Here is a 24,838-nt window from a genome sequence, read left to right as displayed (position 1 = left end):
ACGCACCAACGCACCCACACACCCACGCACGCACCAACGCACCCACGCACCCACCCACGCACCCACCCACCCACGCACGCACGCACCCACGCACGCACGCACCCACGCACCCACCCACGCACCCACCCACGCACCCACCCACGCACGCACGCACGCACCCACGCACGCATCCACCCACGCACCCACACACGCACCCACCCACGCACCCACCCTCCCACGCACCCACCAACGCACCCACCCACACACGCACCCACCCTCCCACGCACCCACCAACGCACCCACGCACCCACACACGCACTCACCCACGCACCCACACACGCGCCCACCCACGCACCCACCCACGCACCCACCCACGCATCCATGCACCCACCAACGCACCCACCCACGCACGCACCCACCCACCCACGCACCCACCCACACACACGTGCGCAGCAAGTACACACCGTGCACGCTCACGTCGGGCGAAGCTTGCCAGGCGCCTCTCCAGGCATTTCCAGCGAAGTGGCCGATGGGGATCATTTTTGAAAGAGGCACCGTTTCACTCATACACCCCCCCCCCACCGCCTCCATCTGCTCCCCACCCCTAAAAAAAACAACTCACGAAGGTAAATTATGGAAGTAGAGGCCTTCTATTTACGCCTGGAACTCAATAGGCGATCATTCGGAGTGGCGGCTCCGTGCAAGGCCCCCATTGGAAACGATGCTGCGAACCGACGGTCGTTTTCACTTCTAGGCGTTTAAATTTCGATTTAAAGCTTCCGTAACTGCAGGGATTCATCTTCTTGGTTTTTTCGGTAAAGTCACGTAGAATGGAAATAATAAAATGATAAAAATAAAACATAATAAAACAATTCTCACGACGTTTCGGCCACAACGCAAGAAGCCGTCCTCAGGTGAAGAACAGGTCTGTCCAGAAGACAGCGTCTGAATGAAACACCCCAGGCTTGGAGCGACTATTTAAGCTGGGTTGGAGGGGGGAGAGAGCGCCTTGACAAAATAACTTGCATATCAAGAGGAGTTTAGCATATTTATGGGAAATGCAGATATGCGATTAGTACTACTTGTGAAATGCGTAGGTTTGGCGGGGGGTTTAAAGTCATTATACCCGTGCATTATGCAGGATTAGTAGCATCAAAGGGAGGGGGTAGGGGTAGCATTAATAAAGAAAAGGAATGTTAATAGTATGTATCTGCAGTAACTAAACCACCACGTAAACAACTAACGTATAAACTACATGGTATCATCAGTATACTAAATATACTCTTCAAATAGCTGAGCTACTAACAATTAGTAATACATTACAATTCTAGGCGTTTGTTTCCCCCACATCGCGCGGTTTTTATTCGTACGTTTCGAGCAGCACAATGCAAGGCCCGTTTTCTTTATTACTCCACTGCTGGATGAGGGCCTCTCTCACACCTGGCACGCATGGCCGCAAGAGATGATTTGACTGTACGGCACCACGCTGGTGAAGGTAGAACAGAACAACACTTTTTTTTCTGCTGCACTGATCTCTTCTAGGGCCCCACAACGCCAATAATGGCACCTGTCCCTGGCGAATGGTGGCCACCCATCCAGGCACTAGCCAAGCTCAACCTTGCTGAGCTTCTGAGATGCGATGGGATCGGATCCATTTCAGGGTGATTTTGTCTCTAGGCCGTTGCTATTTTGCCCTTAATGGACAAGTCGATTCCATCTCCCAGCGTGGCAGCTGGAACAACTGTTGACTTTCTTAAAATCTCCTCCGTGCCTCTGCTCAGAGGTCACAACCCGGTACCCGATACCCGTACCCTACCCGATACCCGGCTACCCATACCCGGCCGGGTACGGGTAGCCGTTTGCGACCTTGGTGCGGCCGGGTACGGGTACGGGTAGGCCGTGAGTCACTGGTGAGTAACCGTTTGTCACTCAGTTCGGGTAGGGTACGGGTAGGGAACGGGTACCCGGGTACGGGTACCCATTTGCGACCCTGGTACGGCCGAGTACGGGTACGGGTAAGGAATCAAAACCCGTTTGCGACCTCTGCCTCTGCTGTATGGCGCACCGAGCAGCGTGAACGGGTCCACTCCCGAGCGAGTCGAACGGTAGGTCACGTGCGGCGGAGGGTAAAGCGTGGGTGCTTCCCGCCCTCTTACACGACACCTACACTGGACATCTGTGAAAAAAGAGCTTCATAAGCTCATCGGATTCCTCCAGTCTAAATAAATACTCTGATGTTTACAAACGAAAACTCCTCGCACGCGCACGCGCGCACGTTGAGCAGACGTGCGCTGCCGTGCCGGAGAGACGGCACACGCGCAATGCACATCGCCTGTCCCCTCGGTGCAAGCCGGCGCTCTTTCCATCACCTGGGGGACAGGAGAGTGGCGTTATGTTTTGAAGCGAGAGAAAAGACGTAACGCATCGTCTCAATATCGCTCCTGGCGGGGGGGGGGGGGTGTGGATGGGGGGGGGGCGGGGGCAGAGGCAGCGGCTGTCCTCGAAAGACACAAAACATGAATGAGAACGCAATTACGCCGGCCGGCATCCTTCTTTCCCTGACATTAATGAAAGAAAGCGCCGGAATAAGAACGAGATTGTTTTGAAACCCTGCAATGCTCAAGGGGGGGACTCGAGCTGTCCTCTCACCGTGCTGTCGGCTCTCCGCCACGCGGCTTAATTGAATGATTTACATTTCCACGTTTCCCCCCCCCCCCACCGCCTCGTTCTTGAACTCACAACAACGTTGCTCGCTCTTGGACGCGGTGGCTGCTGTTAACCCGTCGAGATAGAGAGAGAGAGGGCTATGGACAGCAAGGGTTTATGTGCAGGCAGATGCTGGCACGCTTTGTCAGTTAACGATGGATTTCATCTCCGGGGCAGCTCACACGAAACGGGATAAACTCGGCGTGACGTCGATTAACAAATACAGATGAGAAAGTGCAAGGTAAAAAGGTGTAGCCCCGCAATTTCTTGCTTAAGCGACTGCTGCCAGGAGGGTCTCCAATGGAGACAGATCTGGAGAGTTACCCTAGAGGGTATTTTCGTCTTGGAGGCTGGGAGTTACCCACACTTTTTCAACTACACGCAACACACGTGGGTTAGGACCCACGGATTAATTTCAGCCTGGAGCTGTCCGGGGTCGAACTCCAGAAAATATATCCACACTTCCCCCCCCCCTTACCCCTAGGAGGGATGGAGGTCGGAAGTCAAATAAAATATTAGGTGAAAAAAATCAAGGCTTGGGCGAACCCATTTACAATAGGGAAGAAGCAGGGGATTAATGAAACTGCCGCACTGAAAGGTAGCACCGATAACTTCTGGGAGTGCAAGTTCAGTGGGTTAACGGTCACCCCACGGCAGCATCCAGACAAAAAAAAACCATACACCTGGAAAATTGTTCAGTTCCCATTGCAGTTGACACTCGTCCCAATTGCCATCTCAGCAGAATGTACGGTCTCTGTTCTCCTATAACGTGGTAGTAGTCGCGTGCTCAAAGAACACCGCATTGTGGAAAAATTGCGTTATAATAAATAATGTAAAATGAAGGCGGTAAAGCACAGTCCGCGATAAAACGGGAGATGCGTCCGCAGGGCTGAACAACGGCTGAGGCACGTGGGTAGCATCTAGAAGCATCCAGCAGCATCCCGATGCCTTGTGTGATGCTTCGGCCGAGGCAGCCGTACAACCGCTTATAGTGACTCGCGCGATGGAGTTTCGTTCACTCGATCGCGTTAAATCTCAATTCGCATCCGCAGTTATAAAAATGCATTTCCTAATACATTCATCGCGTTATATCCAATTCGCGTCACGAACACACAGCGTTACAGGAGAACAGATTGTGCCTGCTATTTGCTGCGATCGCTTACATCGCACGGTTGGGCTGCGTGGCGTTAACCAAATTGTTACTCCGCCGATTTCCATTTTAACATCTTTAAGCGCGCAGCCGGACGGTGACGTGAAGATACATCACGGAAACTTAGATCTTAAAAATAAACGCCATTACACCCCCATCGCATCACGCTTGAGAACCTCTTTATGTAACCATGAGCCCAAAATCCATAAGTGCCTATAATTGTTCACGGAAGTAATATATTCAGGCTAATGGCATCTGAAGTGCCATTAGTTTTGACAGAATCCCAATTTAAATAACAGAAGAAAAGCTCTCGATTTTGTAAAAAAAAAAAACATGACAATGACTTAATCATTGTGAACGCACAACGATCTCTTGATCTCCCCGGATCTCAGGTTCCCAGAGGGCCTTGGTTGAGTACTTGGCAATGTGAGACTACCTTCACAAGTAACCGGTGCTGGAGAATTAAGACTGAGAGGTGGCCAGCAGTTTAGCAGTACAGCGTTGCATTCATGAATCCATATTTGCAGTGCTCAGAGTGTGTCTCCCTCATACGCGTCGGTGTTGGTCTGTGTACTGCCTCACGTGTGCCAAACTCTCACGAGCAGATACGTCAGAACACCCAAATACAGGACACCTCTTCAGACAAAAAAAACAGTCTTGTAATTAAATAAGGTTCTGTCGGGTAAATAAAAGGAGATTATTTATTACGACTCTACGCATAACATTAATTTGAGATTCGCAGTGAAAATATTGCGAGCAAGTCATCTCGCTCACAGATAACACTGGCCAACACACTTTTTCTGGCACAAGGTGTTCCAACGGTTTTAATGTAATTTTGGGGTGCTGATTCCAAATCTGGCATCAGTTTTTGTCTATCACATCAGGTTTTTGAGATATCAAATACTGCATTTTCAATAAAAACTGCAGAAGAAAAATATTAAATAAATGTGGATATCTACATAAAATGATATTATAAACACACTATCCTAAAATACAGCACCATATTTTAACACTAAAGCAGTCACTGACTCGCAACAACTTGCAATCATAAGTGACAGAGCTAATTTCGGGTAAAATCAATGAAAATGGGGTGTGCCGATAGCATAAAAATGGAGATGTGATAGAGCAAATCTGAGATCAGATTTGGAATCAGCAGCCTGAAATTAGTCTAAAACAGCTGCAAAAGTCCAGGCCAGAAAAAAACATTTTTTTTTGTTGACCAGTGTTATTCAACACGGATTGCTGTCGGGACGCAACAGGCCACGGCACGCGACGGCAAGGACGCGGTCAGCCTCCCAAACTCTCCCGTGCACTTTTTTGGGGTCATTGCCGCCGCGTGTGTGTTCGGAAACCAACGATGTTCGTTCTGTTCCTCAAGAAGCTCCCGAGAACGTACAGCGAAAAACGTCGGGCATCGTGACGAACACAACGCGTAGCGGGTACAGCCTGAACGGAAGAGAAAAACAAAAGCATCGGCGAATGTAGGAAGGACGTGTCACAAGTCCCAAAGGTCACGGCTTCAAGGGCTGGAAAAGAACGCCTGAAGTCAGACGTGCAGAGACACTTAGGAAGTTGTTTAAGGGTGGAAAATATCCATGGGGTTGGGGGGGGGGGCATGTCAGGTAGCTGGAGGAGGGGTTGGGGGCGTGAAAACAAATGAGAGGGCACAACCTCCACCCTCTTCGCTAACCCCGTGTCTTCTTGTGCTTGGAGATACGTTTTGAGATGGAATGGTGGAAGACACAAAGACGATCTTTTCCACGGGCACATTCGGCCCAAATCACTGTGGTTTGTTGGTCAGCTGAGCCGGAAACCAAACTGTGATACACGCTGGCGTCACAAGACGCCTCGATGTGGCTCGGGGGGTCGTGGGTTGGGGGGTGGGATGCAGAGGTTAAAGTGCGAATTCAGTCAGGAGATGGTGAGGATGACGAGCTCCACGGCGTCATCATCGGCACGCGCCTTCGCCAGTTCATTGCGTGAGACGTCAGTGGCAGGACTCGACTTCTGCCACTAAAAAAATCGACCAGGCACCTCCTGACCCGTGCCGGGCTGGGCTGGTTCGGCAGTAGAGAAAAAAAAGAGGTTGAAGAGACACTGTTTTGTTGCCAGATAGAAGGGTAAAGAACCAATTATCACATTTTTACTGGCAAATGAGATCCCCATAGTGGAGACACTGTTTAGTCGCTGCTGCTTGAGACCCCACAAAGCCACAACTGAGAGCAACAAACAAACGCAGCACTGGCCCATCGATTTATCAAACGCGCGAATGCACAGAACCTTCAAAAAGCTCAACGTTTCCCTACAAAAATAGTGGAAAATGCATCAATTTATTTCCCAGCTCCCAGATTGTTTTCCTGCAAGTGACAGCGATTCGCCTTCGATGTACAAGCGCGGTGGCCGTCTGATGTGCCAGAGAGCCGTGTAAACAAGGCGCCCGGAGTCGGCACACACACGCCGGAGCGCGCAGCTTCAGCAAAAATAAACCGTGCCGACTTTTCACGCATTCCGTTCCATCGGACACGCCGTCACCCTCCTCCTGCACCCCTGGCGGCGGCAGCCACAGGCTGGCCCATTAACAGGAGACATGAGACCTCGTTCGCATATTGGGGGGGGGAGGCAGTGCTGAATTATCCTAGTAGCAAAAGTAGCTACATATGTAGTAGCTACGGGCCCCACACTGTCAAGGGCCCCGCGCTAAATACTTTCAAGCTATCAATTCCGGTTCAGTGATTCTGCACTTGCTCTATTACTATAGCACTATACTGCCTTCAACTTTTATGAACGACCGGGTGTTTAAGGTTAGCGATTTGTCGTATTATCTGGCTGCATAGCAAACGAAGACCATACAATTTCTTTACTGTGCAAGTGAAAATTTGTGTTTTAATATTTTAGTTTATTATGGCCTCTTTATAACATATGCTACAGGCCCCGCAGTAGCTTAATCTGGCACGAGGAGAGAGGTGATACACTCCCTCGGTCAGCGTTAGCAGCAGCAGTGGCAGAATGGGGCACCGCGGTGGTGAGATGTTGACTACCTTGCCTGGTATACAGGAATCCGTGGGTTCAATTCCGACCCCTGACGCCTGCTGTGTATTTGGAGTTTGCATGTCTCTCTCTATCTCCGTAGTCGTGGGGACTTTTTTCCGGGTCCTCTGGTCGTTCCTTCCACGTTTAGAATCAATATTCCGCCTTTAGAGTATTTGGCTGCGATACATTTCCACGTGACGAGAAGCCACTTTCGTTGAGCTATCATTTGTGATAGCCAGTCGCTTCTGAAAAAGACAAATGTGGCTCAAGTGGGCCTTAGCTGGTAAGATCATATGAAAATTGTTTAGTTTAATGTCAGCATTTCTGTGTCATATCCAAGGTTCATCCTCGAGGAGGCGGCCGAGCATTCAGAGAAGGGAGCCGGCGCTATTGAGATCCGAGGTTTGAATCTCGGTGTTTATGAACAGCTCGCGAGTAAACTGGATTCTTAAGTGCGGTGAGCTGATGGACTCGGTCTGGCCTACTAATGGCTGCACATAAAAAAGAAAAACCCAAAACATTCAGTGTTTTTTTGGGGTTCCACTTAATTTGGATAAATGTCAGCTCTGAGAATTAAAGCACAATTTTCACCGAGCAATTGTGGTGTACCAATTTATTATTAATTTATACTGCTGGTTGGACCGAGGCGTCCTAACCGTCACACCATGGCGGCATCCCAAAAGAATCTGAATAAATTTGGGATTTCAAAAACAAATTCTACATGTGGCTAAAATGAAAAGACGCACGTGACGTAACATTACAACATCCAATGGAGCTGAAACGCAGCCAGTGGTGTCACTGCTAACGTGCCGCCCTGTCGCGTGGTCCCTTAGCAAATGTCCCATATTAGGACAGGTGCGCCCCGTTGGCCTTTAAGTGCCGTTTTAATTTCAAGAGGACAAGTGAGCTAATCCGGTTTTTTTTCTTTCAACCGCGCTGCTGTTCTGAACAACGGCTGGGCTCTCGATGGCGTCATTAAATGTGCGATTGGCAGGCGGTGGAGTCGAACGAACGTCCACTCTTAGGCACGGCGGACTGGCTGCTCCATCACACGAACTCCTGTGGTCTTTTGACTGCTCGCCATCGAGCAAAGACGGTGGTCACCGCATCGCGTGCCGCTTTCAGATGCGCTTCTGCAGCGGTATGGAACGCTCTTCCTTTCCGATATTAGGAAGGCACTGGAAGCTATGCACTTTTAAATCATCTGGATTGAAAACTCATTTCTTTAGAGCTGATCTTTGCGTTCAGTTGGTTGTCCTCCCCCCGCGCACATACGATTTGCGCAGTTGGCTACGTACGGTGCGATAGAAGTGCAACGTAATACATACGCACACACACTCACTCGTAATACACACACACACTCACTCGTAATACATACGCACACACTCACTCGTAATACACACACACACACACTCGTAATACACACACTCACACACACTCACTCGCTCAACTCTTACAAGGAGCCCAATACTGAGATCGCTGCCTCGGTGGATGAATCGAGTAGACGGGATAGAAACGCGTACCACGGCCAACCGTCCACTTCCCCTATACGGGATTATTTACACGAAAAGGTCACTCTTGCAAATGAGGCTTATCCTGGTGTATTGAATTCTCACCTGGTTAAAGAAAATAAATTTGAAGCTTGAACTATTCATGGTGGCGATTGACGATTGAATTATGATGACGATTAATGATTTATTTCGATCAATATGATGATTATATTGAGAGGATGATGATGATAATCTTGATGATTGATTGATGATGTTTTGATGTGAATCGTGATGATTGGTTGAGTGATGATTTATAACGATGAATAAAAAATTGGGAAGATAATTTATCATGATGGTGACTTAATGAGTATGACGATGATTAATTGATGGTGACAATATTATTTATTGATGGTTATTAGCGATTGGATGCTTCGTGTTGAGTAATTCATTGAGTCCTAACAATCTTGCTTATTATTTATTCACGTTGATGATGCAGAATCCAGAAGTGAAAAAAAAAACGTCACCGTTGTTGGGAGCCACGATGTGAAAAAAATGCGTAAACACGAATCCGTGAGCGATGTCCCCATCCTGCTGCGCCAACATCCTCATAATCCCTCCTATTCATGCACATTTTAAAAGGGACACCTTTTAATATATGAATAGCGGGCTGATATATTTTACACGTACGCCGTATTTATGATGCATTTTAGCGATATGAAAAGCACGCTAGAAGGCAGGATGTAGTAGTAGTAGTAAAAAAGCAATATGGTAAGTGATGTTCCCGATTCAAAATGTTCATATCTATGGGGGACCTTTTTCCAGTGGCATAGCAATCGAGTGTGCAGCCATTCCAACGGCACCGAGCGCCCACCAGGCAGGAAGGGCCCTAGCATCTGGGCTACGAAGATGGGAGAGGGGTGGGGAGTGCCCATTTCAAAATTCGTTGCCCCAGTGCCCTTGCCAAACCACCCTATACGCCACTGGTTCAAGCACCAGTCCACGATTTCAATGAATCGGTCTATCACCCGCCCCCTCCGTCTTCCCACTAGCATGGTAAATAAAGTGGATGCTATTGGTAAAGTCACGTAGATAGAAAAAAAGTGAATAAAATTATCACGACGTTTCGATCGCAGCACAATCGAAACGTCGTGATATTTTTATTCACTTAATTTTATTGTATTTTTTCTATCTACGTGACTTTACCGAAAGAACCAGAGAATATGAATTCCTGCAGTCGCGAAAGTTTTAAGTCAAAATTTGGATGCCATTGGTTAGTGCTGCTTGTTGCTGGCCGCTCGACACGTCGGCCGTTTGGGGTGCTCGTGTTCAGCAATGGCGTTAAATAAACGTGGAAGCCAGTGGTGAAACACTGGTGGCCACTTAGGGAGCAGTGGCCACCCGGCTGGAAAACGTTAGGGCAGCAGAGGTGGTTGCCGTACACAGTTCCTTTAACACAAAGCGTTTGTTTTCACGGAACCTAAATTAAAGAGCAATTCAAGCCCTTAACATCAATGCACCCAACTGCGCAATAATGTCAGCCCGAGGCTCTCTCTCTCTGTGGACTCTGTACCCACTAGTGCACTTCACTGCCTTGCAGTTGAGGGGATGATGTATTCTTGACTCAGGTGCCACAGCACACATTCACACGCTGTTCTAATCCAAGCTCAATATGGGATGAGTTTCAGGGGTTCTTTTTTTTTCTTCTGATTTCAGATTTTCAAATAAAGACAAAGCTCTCCCGAGTAGCCTCCACGGGCTTGTTGGGGCAAGTGCCCTAAGCGAGCAGCACCTATGAAAAGCTGGCACGGCTCACCACTCACGGAGGTGGTGCGATTGTCACCGCACACGACCGTCTTTGTCTCTCCCAAGTGCCGACGTTTACACACCGCACCTGGGTAATCGGTAGTTTTTTTTTTAATCCGAGTCGACCTCGGACCGCTTTTGACGATTAATCGAACCGAGGCCGCCGGGATTCTTATTCCAGTGCGCTAACCACCGCACCCACCGCTCGCAATCTTTCGCACGCACGCACGCACTCACTCATAACAGACGCCACGAAATAATGAGCACAACCATTCGCCGCGTTAAACGCCGACGTCGATAGCGATAACAACAACAACAACAACAAAAAATCAGCAGGGAAATTGCGGTCGCTGTTCGCCCATAAAGGTTCGAATTTCGTGTTTTGCCTCGCGCACAATGCGACACGTGCGTGAGACTCCGTTCGTTGCTGACGGTCATACGAGTCGGTCAACCTCGGTCGACTCGGCCTCAAATGAGTACCCGGTGCGGTGTTGTAAACGTCGACCAGTCGGGAGACCAAGGTGGCCGGGCGTGGTGTTGGCCACCCACCCGCTTTGTGTGCCGTGCCGGCCTTCATTAATTGATACTTCTTCTTGGTTCTTTCGGTAAAGTCACGTAGAAGGGAAATAATACAAATGAAGCATAATTAAATAATTATTTTGTCAAGGCGCTCTTCCCCCTCCAACCCAGCTTAAATATACGCTCCAAGCCTGGTGGTGTTTCATTCAGACGCTGTCTTCCCGACAGACCTGTTCGTCACCTGAGGACGGCTGCTTGCGTTGTGGCCGATACGTAGTGAGAATTATTTTATTATGTTTTATTTTTATTATTTTATTATTTCCCTTCTACGTGACTTTACCGAAAGAACCAAGAAGATGAATCCCTGCAGTCACGAAAGCTTTAAATCGAAATTTAAATGCTACTTGCTAACAGCACTTGTCCCGGCAGTCTGGTAAGGCTACACAGGGGATCTTTGTTATCTTTGTTGTAGTGGTGTGCATCTGCAATTCATCTCGACCATCTGGGCACCTGGGTCTGTTCCCGTGGCCTGTTGTCAGCGAGCCTTCGACACTTCACATGGCCTCAAAGTGGACCTGGCCTGGCACAGGCGCCGTGGAAACGTCAACGCAACTTAGTGGCGAATGGAGGCTGTGTTGTTGTTGTTGTTGCTGCTGCTGCTGTGGTGACAACAGGGAGACTCATCCGACTGACTTCACACTCGTGCAGTGCCGTAGTGACGACATTATCAGCTGAGGGGGTGCAGACATCGGCCAGGTAGGGGCCCTAATAGTTGATTTGTCTCACATGGTCGCACCTAGGCTCTATATCCCGTGACTCCTCTTGCCTGATCACATCATTCACATATTCTGTGGGTCTTTCGGTAAAGTCACGTAGATGGGTTCAAATAAAATAACAAAAAATAACAAAAAAATGTTATTTTCTTTGAACCTATCGACGTGACTTTACCGAAAGACGCAAAGAATATGAATTCCTGCAGTCACGAAAGCTTTAAGTCGAGAGTCGTTCACAAACTTTTCTTTGGTTCTTTGACACCGGTTGTTGAAAATACATCTCACAGTGGTTGTCAATGCGGGGGTTCCAACTCGGATCTTTGTCCACCAGGGTGGTGGTGGTGGGGGGGCAAGGCACCCTCCTTGCCCCCCCCCCCCCCACGCTCGTTACGCGACTGCGCCGCCCGCGTCGATCGCCAGCGCCCATAGGCGGTTCAGTTCAGCATTGCAGGGGAGCCGTGCCTGCTGATGCTGCTGCTGCTGCTGTCGCCTCTTGCTCATGTGAAAAGGGGCCACAACAGCTCTTCTCTGATACCGTATTATCCGGATTATAAGACGCACCACGACCCCCCCCCCCCCCCCCGGGCAAAACACCTCCCCCCATACCTCCTCGGTGGTGCCGGGGAGTAACGATGTGGTGAGCAGCGCCAAGGAGGGAAGACCAATTTCGATTGGCCATTCAACTCGTGGCGTTTGGAGCCACCACAGCGGTCAAAGGGGGCTCTGGATGGGTGCGAGGGGCTGGTAACCCCTCCACCTTTAACCCAAGTACCACACCCCCCCCCCCCCCCACCGTCCTAACCCTTCGTCCTGCGTTTTAAAGTAACATTTGCAGGTGCGTCTTATAATCAGGTTGGTTCGTGGCTTTATTCACAGGGTGCAAGGTGTAATTCGGATTGCGTCTTACAGTTCTTTTCTTGAGTATCTCATTATCCAGCCTACTTATCTGGCCTCTCTATGTAAGTGCTATGAAGAAGGGACATTGCCTGAAAATTCACCTTTTATATACATTTCCTGTTCAGGCCACATAGGGATAATGAGGGATGCGCTGTTTTGTTTTTGTTACTTTCTTTGAGCATCTAATACTCGGTAGAATGCGGTCATTGAATAGGCTCTCGGATGTATCTCTGTGATACAGGACCTTTGCGCCTTTCATGAGACCGGCCCTCGAACACACGGCCAGTGCACAACTCTACGATGGTTAATTTGACATTCATCCTTCCCCATAATGGCAGGTCATCCAGCATGAGTATAATTTGCGATACAACGTGGGAGAGGCGAGGTGAATATATACATCCAACCACTGTATTACCTCCATTTGGCAAAGGGAGATTGTATTTGCGCTCACAGTTTACGAGCACTATTATGACATTTCTCCTTCGCCATAATGACAGGTCACCCTTGAGTACAATTTGCAGTATAACCGTGGGAGAGGATAATTAAATCAACACATTCAGCCATTGTATAGTCTCCAATTCGCAAAGGGGGGTTGTATTTGCGCACACAGCTCACTTACGAGCATTATGATACGGGATGTTTGTCATTGCTAAAAACGCAAAGGTAGAAGCGCAGCCCTGCAACTGTTCGCTCACACCACAATTGACGGAAGGGCCTCCGCTAGAGAGACGCTCTATAACAGTTATCTTTATTGCGAGGCCCCGCGGGGGGCACAGGCGGCCCCTGGTGGCCTTTAGTGCGGCCCCCTAAGGTGCGGACCCCACAACAATTCACACACCTATCATCATCATCGTTCCACTGTCAAACCCCCAATGGTTTCAAATGTGTGGCGCCCCTCGCACCGATGATGTCTTATCGGCGAAAGTTGCCCCCCTCTATCTGAAAACTAGTGAAGAACGCTTCTCCGTGTGTTATTTTCGCCTCTTCTCTTTCACGCCGTGGACAAACGTTTTGGATGAGGTCGGAATATCCATACTTTACTACACACGAAAGGAGAGAGTGGGGTTCACGAATCTTCTTTCAACTGCCAGAGCGAAAGATCGAACCGGCGAACTCCGGATTGCAGGTCTCGTCGACGAACCATCGCACCCACGGGAGCACAACACGCCATCGATTATTGAAGAATGACAGACAGCAGTTTGAATGAACCAAGTGTACGCGTAGGCTGATACTGCTGTGCACACTAACACGCGCACGCACGCGCGTGCAAGCGTGGAAAGATGTTATCACGTGACTCCACGCGTGACAAACACTGCCAGCCGGTAGCGCAACACGCGTGGGGGGGCATGGGGTGCCTTGCCCCGCCACCCACCCCCCTGATGGTGGCCAAAGCTACCAGTTGGGGCCCCCCTTGACAACCGGCACGAGATATGTTTTCAACAACAGCGTAAAAGAACAAAAACATTTTAAAACGCGGTTTCAAATTAGTTCCTTTAATGAAATAACTTACGTTTACGTTCTTTTAATTTTTGATTAGAGGAGTATTGGGAGCCCCACGTGACCGATTGGCGCATCCCCCCTGAGCTGATGGTGCAGTTACTGCGCCACTGATTGAGATGTAAGAGTCCCCAAGTGTATGCTGAGCGTGGTTGTCGGGAACGATTCTGCTACGGGCTGTTGCAGATCACTCGATCTTTTTGGGCTTTTTTTGGGGGGCAAACACTTCATCTTTAGTGCCGACAGTCAATCCCGCAGTTCAAAACACACGCACGGTGTAATTACTGCTCTTTAAGAAATGTACGATAGCCGACCATTAGGGAATCCTTTACATACATAGACTCAATGCACTGTTGGGGCAAGTGCTGTTTGCGAGCGCCTACGAAGGCCGGAACGGCACACGCGGGGCTGGTGTTGCTTGCGCTACGACCGGCCGCCTTTGTCTCTCCATTGCTGATGTTCTCATTTTAACGCTGAGTCGACCTAGAAGATGCCCAGGACCGGTTCAGATAATCACCACTGGCGTTGGCCGTGAGCGGAAATGGAACATACAGCTGCCATCATCACCGATGATCATCACGTTCATAGCGATGCTGAAGATAAGGGTGAATGTATAGGTTGTAGTCATTCGCTATAAATGAAGCAGTATGTTTTAAGCAAGCAAACTCTGGACTGGTTTCGACCTTCTGGGTCTTATCAGCAGAATCTGGCTTTTTAGAAAGATTTCTTTTTTGCTGGATACCCTGATGTTGTTTGTTGCAAGAACACCCCATTATAAAAGCGGAATCAGTTAAAACAAAGTGACCCATTTATAGACACCCCGATAACATAAATAAGGATAAATGACAGTACTGTATATCGAGAGAGAAAAACACCTCTTATTTCAAAGCCTTCTCTACACGAGTCTCACCACGTATTCAATCGCTTAACTCTCTCCTCAGTAAGATGTGATACCATGGCTTTCACAAGCACAGTATCCAAATAGGTTTGCCGAGAAGAGCATATCACGCGTCCACTACAAATCGGTGGGGTATCTACAATTGGATCGCACTCAGCACAACAACAACAACAAAACACACAAACGCATTTTGGGTCTTTAGGTCGCCTGGCTATAAAATCTGAAACGGTCACAACGTTTTCAATAATAAACCACCACCACCACCACCACCACACAATCTCTTCGGGTTATCTACAACCGTGCATTAGCACATGTAGTCGTCTATATATACAGCATAAAGATCCCCCGTATAGCCTTAACAGACTGTAGGGGCAAGTGCTGTTTGCGAGCACCTATGAAGGCCAGAATGGCACACGAGGGGGTGGGTGGCCAGCACCACGCCCGACCGCCTTTGTCTCCCTAGCGGCGATGTTTACACACCGCACCAGGTACTCATTTGAGGCTGAGTCGACCTAGGGGAGGCCCAGGACCGGTTCAAATAATCGTAACTGGTGCTTGCCATGAGCGGGAATCGAACCCGGGTCGCCAAGTTCGTAGTGCAGCGCGATAACCACTACACTACCGCTCCCCATTATATACAGTATATAACACACACACAACGGCAGTGATGGGAACCCGCCAACCTGAGTCCGATTCAGTGGCGAGTGATGGCATCAACCAACTCGCCAACCATGTATTGTTGTTAACGCGCGTGGTGAAGTATGGTCACAAACAACAAACAAACAAAAACAATCCACGTGACTGACACAGGCATGGGAAAGGTGTGGTTACTACTCATACTGCTACTACTACAGCAGTGTGTTCGACTTCGTGTGCGTACATTTGAAACCCCATGTCAAAAAAACTAAATGCGGGTCGTTTGTATTTTAAGGCTGCTGTGGCCGGGGGAGCTCCACCAGACGCCACGCCGTTTTTCGAGTTCGCAAACCACCCCCCCCGCCCCCCATCGCAATCGCGTTCTTTCTAATGCAACCTACACCGAACAAGCATCTGAGACGGAAACGCATCCCATGGGAGCGCCCAGCTGTGCCCTGGAAGATGTCAAAAAAACTAAAAAGAAAGCCTCGTGCCCGCGACATTGCTTACAAAAAGGAGAGAATAAAGAATAGGTCGACGACGATACAAAAACAAATATAAAACATCTTGCGGGGAACTTCCGCGAATTTCTTATTGCTTATCAAAAAGCACGCACGGTCGCTTCTGTGGATTCACAGGAGCCGTTATCTCCGTCCCAGGCGGCACGCGGACCGTGTTAATCCACCTCGCCCCCCACCACCCGCCTGGCCAAGAGCGAGCGGGCCGGTAGTTCCTGCTTGAGTGTGAAATTAGAACGAGGGGAGCGAGCGGGGGGGGGGGGGGATGAAGGGGAAAAAAACCCAAAAACGTTTGGAAACGCCGGCGGTTAAAAGAACTGGACGCCGAGGAGCGCCCGGCCGACGGAACGCAACGGGGCCGCCGAGAGAGACGGAGCGATGGATTTGGGATGGCGCGAGTGATGAAAATCGTGGATCGGCTTTTTTTGCCGTGTGCCTTAGGTTGGATCACTCCAATGACATTGCAGGATCGTCCAGGGTATCGGCGGCTTTTTTGAGAGGGCCTTCATCCAGCAGTGGATTGACCCCCTGGCTAATGGTTACAACTCTATTTGGGGATATATATTTATTGGATCCATCTGTGCGGAGCTTCCAGAGTTATTCTCGAATGCGCGCTGGAATTTTTCCGGGCACTGCTCATTTTGTGGCACTGTGGCCAACACGTCCCAGTTGTAGCAGGACCCTCCTTAGCAGGCTCTTGAGACTCACGTTTTCGTGAATAAACGCAGGTCATCATTGGTATGCCGCAATGAAAAAGAGCCCCCCTCCCCCCGGTATAACATTGAACAAACTGTTGGGGCAAGTGCTTAGAGTGGGTATCGATTAAGGGCGGCACAGGCTGGCGTGGCTCGCAACACGCTCTCTCTCTCTCTCCGCAGCACTGATGTTTACACGCCGTTCAAGGCATACTCATTTAAGGCTGAGCGAACCTAGGGGCAAAGCTCTGTTAGTGAGCACCTAATTAAGGCCATCGCGGCGCAACGGGTAAGGTAGCGCGGCCAGCCACACGCACGGCCGCATTTGTCTCCCCAGTGCTCGCGTTGACACACCGCCCCAGGTCAAGTACTCATTTTGAGGCTGAGTTTACCTCGGGGAGGCCACCCCCCCCCCCCCCCCCCCACATAGACACACACGTGATGCGCAAATCCACGGTTAGGCGTGGAGCTAATTGAGCTGATCGTTTGCATCGGCGTGTCGCTCTAAAGTCTAAACGGATAGAAACAAATGGTCAATGTCGTGTTAGTTAATTTTTTCTCGTGCGACAACACCGAACCGTATTGACCAGCGTGGTGAAGTATGTTGCAAGAAACCTGCACGACCCAGAACGGCATGGCGATCGAGGTCTTCATCCAGCAGTGGATTGACTCAAAGAGCTGCACGCATTCTCGGGGTAAATCTGCTCCGATCGCTCCCGCTATTCTCACTCTGAGCTCCCGTTCAATCTTGGCTTTCTATTCGCGGAACATTCATCACGGCACGGGACTTAGGGCTACTCCGGGCAGCGAACTCTAAGGCGTTCGATCGCTTGCGATTAACATCACAAGATGCCTCGCACAGTCTACCGCGAGCGTTCTCGTAGACACGGCAATGACGTGGTCGCAGAGAGAGGAGCACATTTGGATTGGAGAAGATACATAGCAGGGTTTATTGACATCATTCAAAATGTTAAGAACAGCGAGTGTGGCTTGGACACGACGTGCCGCTGTTAGGTATGATGATTGTGATGATGATGATGATAACGGATGGGCGAGAGTAATAATGGAATGGCAGCCAATGGATGGAACGCGTCAACGAGAGGACGTCAACAAAAGAGATGGATATCGATGTACGGATGAATGGATATCGATGGGTGTCGCTTTAAATCACGTCTACGTGCAGGCGATAGGTGGATTGTATCATTCACGCGGCAGGACCGCGAGAGGCGGCAGCGGTGTGCGACTCGGGACCCGAATGTCACTCGGGGAACGAAACTCGCGCCGCTGGCTTCGCGGTCGTAGCGGCGGGCGCGCTAACCGCCGCGCCACCGCTCCATGCAGAGAAGTGCATAACATGACAATAGTAATAGTATGAATAATTGAAACAAACACGTGATCTATTATTCATGTCCCCGCTCCCGAGGAGAGACGCACGGCGTCTCCAGACGGATACTATGACGTTCCTGTCTTCGTGTTCTCGGACGTATTCCTGCCAGTGAACGCGCGCACGCATGCACGCACACTCTCGCTTTAAAGGGAAAAAAACGAAAACTAAAACATGCCGCGCGCCTGTGCTTTGTAAGGATAAAGAATGCCCGTCGGCCTCATTATTTCGATGACAGATTATGTGAAGCATCCAACGCTTCGTGTACACTCGCGGAGGATTCACGCGGCAGAGGCAGAACACAAGCGAGCGCAGAGAGTCATAGAGTGCCACACAAAGACGAAGGTCCTACATTAGATCCTTCACAGACTGTTGGGGTCAAGTGCTGTTTGCGAGCACATTTGAAGGCCGTAACGGTACACGAGCGGGTAGGTGAGCAAGCAACCACGCCCGACCGCCTTTGTCTCCCCAGTGGCGATGTTTACACACCGTACCACGTACTTATTTGAGGCTGAGTCGACCTAGGGGGAGGCCGAGGACCGGTTCAGATAGTCGTCATTGGTCGTGGCCGTGAGCGGGAATCGAACCCGGGCCGCTAGGTTCATCGCGCAACGCGCTAACCGCTACACCACCGCTTCACACAACATTCAAAGACGAAGATCCCCCGTATAGCCTTGACAGACCGTTGGGGCAAGTGTTGTTAGCGAGCACCTATGAAGGCCGACACGGCACACAAGGGGGTGGGTGGCCAGCACCACGCCCGGCCGCCTTTGTCTCCCCAGTAGCGATGTTTACACACCGCACCAGGTACTCATCTGAGGCTGAGTCGACCTAGGGGTAAGCCCAGAACCGGTTCAGATAATCGTCATTGGTGTTGACCGTGAGCGGGATTCGAACTCGGGTCGCCGGGTTTGGAGCACAGCGCAGCGCGATAACCGCTACACTTCCGCTCCCCAGAGCGACACGCACACGCGTACACACACGCCAGCACAGAGAGGCAGAGGGACACACACAAGCGAGCACAAGGAGAGACGGACAGAAAGACACGCGCATAGACAGACACGTGCACTCAGACAGAGAGAGAGACACGCAAGCGCACAGCGAGACGCAGTGACATGCACCCAGCTACGCGCGCACGGGCACACACAGAGAGAGAGATACACTTACACGCAGAAAGACACGAGCGCGCGCATGTAGAGAGCAAGAGAGAGAAGGGAGAGCGCGAAATACGCGTGCACAGGGATAGATCGAGAGGCACAGAGAGACACACACAGAGGGACACCGAGAACAACGCCCAGAGAGAGACACACACGTGCACAGACACGCATACACACAGAGTCACGAAGAGAGATACACACACACACCCGCGCGCAAAGATAGAGACACCCATCCATAAACGAGCACACAGAGAGACACACACACGCGCACAGAGAGACGCAGAGAGAGAGAAAGAGAGACATGAACACAGAGACAGACAGACACACACACGCAGAGCGAGAGAGACAGACATACACGCACAAAGAGACGAGGCAGAGTGAGACAAGCAGATACACACGCGCACAGACAGACACACACACGCGCACAGAGAGACGCAGAGAGAGAGACATGCGCACAGAGACAGATAGACACACACACGCAGAGCGAGAGAGACAAACACACACACGCACAAAGAAACGAGACAGAGTGAGACAAGCAGATACACACGCGCACAGAGAGACGCAGAGAGAGAGAGAGAGAGACGTGCGCACAGAGACAGACAGACAGACACACACGCAGAGCGAGAGAGACAAACACACACACGCACAAAGAAACGAGACAGAGTGAGACAAGCAGATACACACACACACACGCGCACAGACACACACACACAGAGAGACGTGCACGCTACCCTCCTTACGCCGACTGGCCGTATGAATGCGAGCGCCACCACGCATCAGCTTTACTCACCGCAGCGCGCTCAGATCCGATCCTTGGCCATCCATCCCCTTCCTCGCGCGTAAATCCAGAGCCGGGACTCCAAATCGGCTTTACGCAGATACGGACGACGGTGCCGCGCAACACGAACTATGACCCCCTCCCCCAAACCCACAACCGCACACGTACACACACACACACGTGTATGTACGTACGCATGTGTGTGTGTGTGTGCGTGCCGGTAGAGAAATGTTCTCACGTTATATTTAGTGTCCGATGCGCGGACACATCTGACAGGCAACCCGCAGGAGGATGTCCCTGCGCATTTTGACAGCAGTAGCGGCGGTGGTAGCAGCGGTGGCTCCGGTTGGGTCTCGTGTCGCCGCGCTCTGCGGACGGGGCTAGAGGGGTTTGGCTTTAGGGGAGGGTGGAGTGGGGGGTGGTGGTGGTGGTGGGGGGTGGTTGGAGCTGGGATTGTGGCAATGGTCTGGGCTAAGGATGGCGTGACCGGTAGGAGAGCCAGCGAGAGCCAGAGAGAGAGAGAGAGCGAGAGAGCGTGGGGCCACGTAGCTTATGCTCCGCGCACAATAGCGGACAGCGTTGGGCACATCCACTTAACACTCGTTCGCGAATTTATACGCCGCCCGGAAACGAGGGAAGGTGTGCGCATTGAAACGCATGGGGCTGCGTGTGCGCGCGCGCGTCTATAGCGATCAGCGCGCGGCGCTACGAACCCGGGGAGCCGAGTTCGATTCCCGCTCACGGCCACCACCAGTGATGGCGAGTATCCGAACCGGTCCTGGGCCTCTCCTAGGTCGTCTCAGCTTCAAATGAGTACCTGGTGCGCTGTGTAAACATCGCCACTGGGGAGACAAAGGCGGCCGGGCGTGCTTGCTAGCCACCCGCCTCCTCGTGTACCGTGCCGGCCTTCATAGGTGCTCGCTAACAGCACTTGCCCCAACAGTCTATTACAGGCTATACGGGGGATCTTTGTCTGTGTCTCCGTGGCGTGTGCCCCACCTCTCAGTCTCTCCCTTTCCCCGAACAGGCCGTCGCTTCGCCGCCACGACCACCATCCTCTCACCTCTCGGCCTCTCTGATCAATACGCGCGCACGTTCGTTAGACAGGTGGCTGTAGAGTCGGGCATTATGGGCCGACTGTTGCGGGACGAAAACGACAGCTGTGGGTTAGCGGTAGGCTTTTTGAAGGGGACGCTATAGAGGAGGAGCACAGAGCGATATTCAGTGAGCCATTTCATCCGGAGAAGTCCAGAACGCTGCTCCAGGATTTATTTTTTAACCCTGCCCACATCCATATCGCGACATTCTGTCCCGTCTAATATTTATAAATCTGTTCGTCGGGATGACAGGAATGTTGAGCACAAAATAACATACAATTATCACGGATAGAATTACCGTACCCTTGGGAGTGCTTGCGCCGATGGTCCCTGCTCTAAGCCAGCCTAGAAGCGTTCCGGAAAATATCAAGTGAGAAATGACTCCGCTCTAAGGGATGGTGGCCGATGATGATGATGATGATAATTATAATAACCGACTGCCAGCAGCCCTGGGTGACACGTATCTGATAGTGCGTGCAACGGGGAGAGACGGAGCGATATGATGAAATCAGTTAACGTGCAGGCGCTCAAGGGGATTTGTCTACCTGGCATTCTCTCTGTTTATCAGTGTGCCTATGTGCGTGTTTCTCTCTCTGTGTGTGTGTCTCTGTGTTATATCTCTCTCTCTCTGCTTGTGTGTCTGTGTGTCTGTGTTTTGTCTCTCTCTCAAATTTAGCAATCTTTGGAAGAACGTAATCAACCAGGTATGGTGTTGACTGTTGTGTTCGCCGACTCTCTGTGTTGTATTGCATATATTTCTAAGTTTACTAGGTTTGTTTTCTCTTTCATTTGTGCCTGATGATAATTGTTTGTGTTGCAATCGAAACGTCGGATGCTATTATTAAATTTATTTATTTATTTATACGTAACTTTACCGAAAGAACCAAACAGTAATTCTTGCAGTCACGAATGCTCCAAATCAAGTTTTTACCTGGCATACATTTTGAGAGGTGGAGACGGTTTGGAGAAGGCCCTCACCTCGCAGCGCACTGACCATGGTTGATCTCGATATATTTGGCGGTCGAGTATGAAGTTATACTGGTAGGAACCTCCTGGTTACACCAGCCCACAGGGGATTATTGTGTCCGTCCGTCCGTAGTGCAGGGAGGGGCTGGGTGGGGAGGGAAGGGCTGGGTGGGGAGGGTGGGGAGGGGCTGGATGGGGAGGGTGGGGCTGGGTGGGGGATGGGAGGGGCTGGTCACCCCGTGGTGCCCTTATAAAACTCAACGTTTAACCTACTCACGCCGGCTTGTGCCCGCCCTCACAGTCGGGCATATTTGCGAAATACACCACGCCGCCGTTGACCCTGGCCATTGACCGAGCAACCCAACGTTCCTACCAGCTCCCTCCGCAGGAATGTGTTGCATGTAGAACTTTCTTCGCACCGTACGGAGCTGTAGCTGTCGAGATGGCACACGGGTGATTAGCCGTGCCGTCCTATACTCCGCAGCGCGCACGCGAGTGCTGGAGAAGAGCGAGGAGAGAGCGAGAGGCACGAGCCACTGGGACGAAGCGATAGCGGTCGTGTTGGCAGTGGCTCCATCAAACCGACAGTCATCGGGGGAATTCGGCGCGGTGTGGGTCTGTGTGGGTCTGTGTGTGTCTATCCCTGGACACACTGGGAGCGGTAGTGTAGCGGTTCGTGCACTACGAACCTGGCGACCCGGGTTCGATTCCCGCTCGCGGCCAACACCGGTCGACGATTATCTGAATCGGTCCTGGACCACTCCTAGGTCGACTCAGCCTCAAATGCGTACCTGGTGCAGTGTGTAAACATCGCCACTCGGCCTTCATTAGGTGCTCGCTAACAGCACCTGCCCAACAGTCTAATGTTACAGGCTACACGGGTGATCTTTATCTCTGGCCGCAACGCGTGCAACGCACGGGGCTGTCCCTTCGCTGCGTACCCCCCCCCCCCGCCGCTCTCTCTCTCACGTCGTCTCTCTCGACACTAAACTCGACGGACAAGCAGCGGGGGCGACGGACGTCATCCGCCACGAGAGATCTGTGAGATCTTTAGCGGCGTAGTCCCACGGGCGCTGTGCGCGCGACGCCACGTGCCAGTTTTTTTTTGGGGGGGGTGCGGGGGTTTCGTTTGCTGTCGTTTCGCCTTCGCGGTTTTTAAGTGCGTGCCCACAAAAAATATATAGCTCGCGTCTCCGCTGCGACCAACGCAAGGGCATCAGAGTCGCCCTTTATCTCTCGTGGCACGGGAACTGGACGGGATGCACGCACGAACGCACGATCGCGCGCACACTTCAGCAGTTATCATTTACGTATAAGGTTGTAATGTCATCACCGTGGTCATCATCGTCGTCATCATCATCATCGTGGATTGATCGATGAGTAGTTGGGAATATGTAAATGTGCAGCTTTGGAGGGCAAGACGCGCGCGTCGATTCATCAATGAGTCATTGCATAAACGCGCAGCCTTGGTACGAAAATACATCATCGTCATAATGATCGTGGATTAATCGATGCGTCGCTGGGAATATATACGGGTGCAGCATTGTGGTGAAATGCATCAAGATTGATTAATTGAGGACTCGTTGTGTATAACGGCGTATGTCACGTTGGAGTGAAAGATACAATCACTCAATAATCGATGGGTCGTTGGGTATAAGGGTGTAGTTTTGGAGTGAAAAACATCATCATCAATTAATCGATGCGTTGTTGGCTGAAGGGTGCAACTTTGGAGCGAGACACGATAACCATCATCATCGATTGATCGACGCGTCGTTACCCCTCCTAACCGACTGCTGCACGTGGCGCTGTGGCAAGGAGCACCCGTGCTTGTACTGTACGTATAGCAGCATGCGTATACTGCAAATCATCGTCAGCCATGATCAATCAACTGCTGAATGAAGTCTTCCACAAATCGTCTCCTTCTCCGACGATCCTGCAATGCCACACTCCCTCTGACTCCTGCTCGTTGAGTTTGGTCCCATCGCTCCATCTCCACGGATCTGCACCCTCCCTTCGACTGCCATTCGTCCATCAGACATCGTTCCCGTCTAGCGAGCGATGTGCCCTACCCCCCCTCCCCCCCAGAGCACCGCTTACTTTTTATTCACAGAGAGAATGACCTTCCTCTTCCTAGCGTTGTTCCCTCTGTGGCGCAGGGTCCACTTTTCGGCATTGTCTTCTCCATTTGGCTCGGTCCAGGGCATCTTCAGGGGATGCGTTGACCGTCTTTATGTCTTGCTTCTCGCGGCGTTTGGGCGAGGACGGCGCGCGTTTCCCCCGGGGGGCGCCCTAGCTTGTTCCAAGTTGATTTGACGTTGCCATAGATGCGACACAGAAATACTTTGGCCGGCGGGTCGCTCCATCTGACGCCAAAGACCTTCACCGTTGGTTGGAATCCAGCCGGCACCGCGTGGAGGTGGTGATGGGATTTTGCCGGCCCACAGAGAGAATGACCGAATGAACGATTATTCTGACTCGCAAATGCACGAAGCGTTCACGAAGGATGGAGGGAGAGACGCACGCACGGTGGAAATGTCACAGATCCGCACTAGGGTTGGGGCCAGTGGCGGAGCTCACGGCATTATTATCAGCTCAGGGGTTGCGCCAAGCGGTTAGGTGGGGGCTCCCAATATTGTTCTAATTAAATTAAAATAAAACTTGGAACGTCAATGAAAGCAATTTCTTAAAAAATATATTTTTAACCCCGTTCAATCCTGATTTGAAGCTTGTGTTGTGACCGAAACGTCGTGTTCTTTTATTATTATTATTGTTTATATCTACGTGACTTTACCGAAAGAACCAGTGAGTATTTAACCCCGTTTTAAATGCGTTTTTTGGTTCTTTTACATTGTTGTTGAAAACATC

The 24,838-nt window shown here is 50.9% G+C and overlaps 1 protein-coding gene across 2 annotated transcripts in view; it reads right to left on the bottom strand.

Moving 5' to 3' along the window:
- Positions 1 to 20,272, bottom strand: part of LOC133357508 (calcitonin gene-related peptide type 1 receptor-like) — a 151,093-nt gene extending 130,821 nt beyond the window's left edge. The window contains exon 1 of one of the 2 annotated variants that reach the window (XM_061575476.1): positions 19,923 to 20,272. The gene's annotated coding sequence lies outside the window, so the exon portion shown is untranslated. The remainder of the gene's footprint in view (positions 1 to 19,922) is intronic. The other variant, XM_061575484.1, reaches the window with a different exon arrangement.
- Between the last annotated feature and the right edge of the window lie 4,566 nt (positions 20,273 to 24,838).

Source organism: Lethenteron reissneri, chromosome 7 (assembly GCF_015708825.2).
Source record: "Lethenteron reissneri isolate LAM-NWPU_2019-01 chromosome 7, ASM1570882v1, whole genome shotgun sequence".
In the NCBI taxonomy this organism is placed as follows: Eukaryota; Metazoa; Chordata; class Hyperoartia; order Petromyzontiformes; family Petromyzontidae; genus Lethenteron; species Lethenteron reissneri.
This window is presented reverse-complemented; position numbering and strand designations above follow the sequence as displayed.